General features: G+C 45.2%; 1 pseudogene; it reads right to left on the bottom strand.

The window, feature by feature from the left end:
- Positions 1-4145: 4145 nt before the first annotated feature.
- On the bottom strand, positions 4146-4862 carry LOC113927697 (annotated as a pseudogene).
- Positions 4863-5329: the final 467 nt, after the last annotated feature.

Below are 5329 nucleotides of genomic sequence, written 5' to 3'. Positions count from 1 at the left end.
TCAACTGATTTGGGAGCTTAATTACATCTGTAAAACCCCTTCACAGCAGTATCTAGATTAGTCTTTAACTGAATGACTAAGAGAAGGTGTCTGTGCATCAGAGGATGGAAATCCTGGGGCCCTCTTGGAATTCTGCCTACTATTGTGGTCTTTCAAATGTATTGGGCTTTTAAGGTGAATGTCCTTTGTGTCTTCATGTCTGTGCTCACCTCACATACAATTAGCATGCCTTTCACACTTTGCTAAATATGGAGAGCCCTGGAGCTACAATAACCATGCTCCCAAGAGCAAGAAACAGAAGGGGATTCTTTCTCCGTTCCTGGTCAGTTTGAACCTGGGCCAAGACCACCAGCGTAGGGGATAATTGTGACAATTTTTTGGAGATCAGATTACTATTGACCTTATCTCCTCCTGTCATATTAGGCCCCCCACCCTTCTCAGATGGAAATAATTTTCAGAACTTGAATAACAGTGCTCTAGAGGCAAAACCCTTACTAGCTAGTGACACGTACCATTTGGCATCAATTCGGTCACATTCTCAAAGCATATAGTATATCTAAGTGACATTTGTGACTATTGCTCTACAATACAGGTCATAGGCGCGTATCTTCCTAACAGAAACATTACAAAGAGAAAGAAAAGCATATAGATGACCAGACTTGCGATTTGGGTTGGAAGCATTAAGTAAAGTTTATTTTTGTTCTCCTCAAGGATAAAGGCTATGCTAATAGTGCACCTATGGTAGAATATTCTGTCTGCTTATTAGCAATAAAATGTTCTAAACAATTGAAAACCATTTGTAGGTGTTCATGTACTAAATACAAACTTTTTACTTACTTTTTAAAAGATTTTATTTATTTATTTGAGAAAGAGAGAGAATGAGAGATAGAGAGCACAAGAGGGAAGAGGGTCAGAGGGAGAAGCAGACTCCCCGCTGAGCGGGGAGCCGGATGTGGGACTCGATCCCGGGATTCCAGGATCATGACCTGAGCCGAAGGCAGTCGCTTAACCAACTGAGCCACCCAGGCACCCAAACTTTTTACTTATTAAATAAGGTTCTTGCAGCTGCCTGACTGCTCAGGTACCAGGAAGTTGGGCTCATCCATGTTGGATGAGTAGTTTGCATAAGAAGAGGTTTCCTTTCCAAAAACAGGGCCTAGGGTGTGATTTCTGGCGACTCTCACTGTATTGAGTCCATTGTAACAGGCAGGGAGCCACTGTCACTATTTGATGTGAATGACCTGAGCTTTGCTGAGCTGTGCTTGGTCTCATGTCAATCAATCAGCAGGGCCGAGTCACCCCTGTTACTTACCTTCCCGCTAACTTGTCTTGTAACCCCAACCACTGAAATCCCAGCCCTTTCGTCAGGGTTCTCTGTGTACTCCTGGCCCCTCTAACCCAGAGAAAGGAGGCTCCTTTTGGACTGGACCTTACTTCGTACTGTCTAGCTCATGTCAAAATATTTGCCTGAATTCTTCCAGCTGCTACGTATAGCACCTGGCTATCTTTCTGCCCTCTTCTGCCTCCTATCCTCTCCTTCTCTGCCTCTTCTCTTCTTCTGTCTCCACCTCCTCCCTCTTTCCCTCTCCCCATCCTCCTCTTGAGAGTCCCTCAGCACATTTGTCAGTTCTGAAATGAGCTCTATTTTGAACAGCACATTCATTCTGCTTCTCCTCCAACCCTGTGGTTTCATTATTTCTCTAATCAATGGACTTTCTCAGCCCCAGTTCATCCTCACTTGTCTTTTTTTCATGATGCTGAATTTCACCAGATGTTCCAAACCACTCCAAGTCTTTACCACTCTGCTGGGTTTGTATATGGTTTAGAAAAGGAGCATATCCATCCCGTATGGTCTGTTCACTCAGTCCAGACTCCCTAAGAGAATATTCCCAGAGTTTGGAAACAATGGGCTTCTCTTATGGCCATGACTTCTCGTATAGTCCTGACTCGTTGTGGCTTTCTCGCTACAGAACTGTGTGTGGAAGTGTGACTTTCTTGACCTATTAACCTATAGGTTTCTCCCCTCTGGCATTTGTGTTTTTCTCTTTTCCTTAACTCTAGCAGTTATCTGTCTGGGTGTCTTCACTGCTTTGGAGGAGACAATGCCAGATGAGAAAGAAAAATCATCCAGGAATACCTCTGGATTTTGTGCACCAAAAAATGTAAGTCATTAGAGAAGAAAGGATTGAGGAGATGAGCAAATGTGCTGGCCCAAAGCCGGAGGGTAAGACTAGAAGAAAGAATCCTTAAGGCTGGGGGTACAAAGGGGAGGGCAATGGGCAGGCTTCCCAGGGGAGCCACCAGGGAGGTGGCTGATCTGGGAATGATGATGATCTGCCAGAGTGGAATGGTGCACTTCGGCCTCCAAGCCATTGGCACCTCACCAAGACTCCTGGGCCCTTTATTGTGACTGGGAGAACTGGAACTATTCTCCAGTCCTGAAGGCCACGGGAGATTTTTATGGGACTTCCCAGTGGTTTTTATGGGACTGACATTTGCTGTAGAATTTAAGGACTCAATAAGAAATACTGTTCTCCTATGTCTAATGGCTGCCTTTGGTCAAAAATAATAATATTGCATTTTTATGAGACTGTAATTCAGAATTTTCATTAATTTAAACCACCTTCCTGTTAATTATTTGGAAACAAGGCAATATTCCTCTAGTTTTTTAGCAACTGAATTTTCTGAACACATTGACCAACCTTTGTTTTGTACATTGTGTGTCTGGGTTACGGCAGGGGTCCTTAAATATTATTTTAGACTTTTTACAAAGCATTCTGGGGAATCTGCCTCGTTCAGATTTGTGCATGGAAACTTTTTGCCTTCTTTTAAATTAGAGTTATCTTATTTGCTAAAGACATGAACCAACTTGCTATAGTCAATTAAAGATGGCCATAAACTCTTTGCCCTCCCCTGGATTAAGAAGGGAAACTATATGGTCTTAGAAAATCAGCTTCCACTAAGTTTCGGGGCAGTTTTTGTTATTATTATTAATAGACTTCATTTTTTTTAGAGACATAAAACATATTTTTTTTATTATGTTATGTTAATCGCCATACATTACATCATTAGTTTTTGATGTAGTGTTCCATGATTCATTGTTTGTGTATAACACCCAGTGCTCCATGCAGAATGTGCATGGATTGAAACCCATCACCAGGCTAACCCGTCCCCCGACCCCCTCCCCTCTAGAACGCTCAGTTTGTTTTTCAGAGTCAATAGTCTCTCATGGTTCGTCTCCCCCTCCGATTTCCCCCCTTCATTCTTCCCCTCCTGCTATCTTCTTCTTTTTTTAAAAACATATAATGTGTTATTTGTTTCAGAGGTACAGGTCTGTGATTCAACAGTCTTACACAATTCACAGCGCTCACCATAGCACATACCCTCCCCAATGTCTATCACCCAGCCACCCCATCCCTCCCACCCCCCACCACTCCAGCAACCCTCAGTTTGTTTCCTGAGATTAAGAATTCCTCATATCAGTGAGGTCATATGATACATGTCTTTCTCTGATTGACTTATTTCACTCAGCATAACACCCTCCAGTTCCATCCACATCATTGCAAATGGCAAGATTTCATCCCTTTTGATGGCTGCATAATATTCCATTGTGTATATATACCACTTCCTCTTTATCCATTCATCTGTCGATGGACATCTTGGCTCTTTCCACAGTTTGGCTATTGCGGACATTGCTGCTCTAAACATCGGGGTGCACGTACCCCTTTGGGTCCCTACATTTGTATCTTTGGGGTAAATACCCAGTAGTGCAATTGCTGGATCGTATGGTAGCTCTATTTTCAACAGTTTGAGGAACCCCCATACTGTTTTCCAGAGTGGTTGCACCAGCTTGCATTCCCACCAACAGTGTAGGAGCGTTCCCCTTTCTCCACATCCTCGCCAACATCTGTCGTTTCCTGACTTGTTAATTCTAGCCATTCTGACTGGTGTGAGGTGGTATCTCATTGAGGTTTTGATTTGAATTTCCCTGATGCCGAGCGATGTTGAGCACTTTTTCATGTGTCTGTTGGCCATTTGAATGGCTTCTCTGGAAAAATGTCTGTTCATGTCTTCTGCCCATTTCTTGATTGGATCATTTGTTCTTTGGGTGTTGAGTTTAAGAAGTTCTTTTTTTTTTTTTTTTTGCCTGTCACAATAAAGTTTATTATGAAAACAGGCTGGTGTGGGGACAAGGGGACAGACGAGTACATTTAGGTTGGGTGGCTCAGGTGAAGTAGTGCGGCTTCTTCACATTGATGCCATACTCGCTGAGGGCGGGGGTCAAGTCCTCCATGGTTAGAGTGTACTTGCGGTCCTTGCTTTTGCTTCGGGAGCTGCCAGAAGCTGTGCCCTTCATTTTGCAGTGCTGTAGGGCATCGTTGGCAATATCTGAGATAAATTTCTGGGCAGCTAGAGAGATGAGCCGAATTATGCGTGGGTCCGAGGCCTCAAAGCCAGCACGGTTCAGGTAGTAACCAGTCACTGCGTCTGGGATCGTAGGTATGTAATTCTCCAGCTGCATCAGGAAATTCACCAGAGGCGTGCTGGACACCACCGGCCTCACGTCTCCGTTGGCCACGCTAGGCAGTACATAAACCCCGTTAGACATGGCCCCCTCCGGGGGCGACGCGCCTCCTGCCGACAGCGGAGCCGCCCCACACCAATCGGCCGGCTCCCCGGCCCGCGCTGCCGCGGGTCCCGTGCCCCCTGCCACAGCTCCATCCGCAGGTCCCCCTGCTGTCCCCATGGGGCTGACCTTATTCCCCGCAGGGGTGCCGCAGGGCACCCCTGCGGGGGCCGAGACCGCGGGCGGCGGAGCCGGGCACCACCTCGGGGTCCGCGCCGGAGCCTCTGCAGCTCATTGGGTCGGTGGGAGAGGCGGCGAACTGAGTTTAAGAAGTTCTTTATAGATTTAGGGTACTAGTCCTTTATCTGATATGTCATTTGCAAATATCTTCTCCCATTCTTTTGGTTGTCTTTTGGTTTTGTTGACTGTTTCTTTTTCCTGTGCAAAAGCTTTTTATCTTGATGAAGTCCCAGTAGTTCATTTTTGCCCTTGCTTCCCTTGCCTTTGGCAATGTTTCTAGGAAGAAGTTGCTGCAGCTGAGGTGGAAGAGATTGCTGCCTGTGTTCTCTTTTAGGATTTTGATGGACCCTTTCTCACATTTAGGTCTTTCAACCATTTGGAGTCTATTTTTGTGTGTGGTGTAAGGAAATGGTCCAGTTTCATTCTTATGCATGTGGCTGTCCAATTTTCCCAACACCATTTGTTGAAGAGACTGTCTTTTTTCCATTGGACATTCTTGCCTGCTTTGTCGAAGATGAGTTG

The sequence above is a fragment of the Zalophus californianus genome, chromosome 7 (genome assembly GCF_009762305.2).
Source record: "Zalophus californianus isolate mZalCal1 chromosome 7, mZalCal1.pri.v2, whole genome shotgun sequence".
Lineage (NCBI taxonomy): Eukaryota > Metazoa > Chordata > Mammalia > Carnivora > Otariidae > Zalophus > Zalophus californianus.
This window is presented reverse-complemented; position numbering and strand designations above follow the sequence as displayed.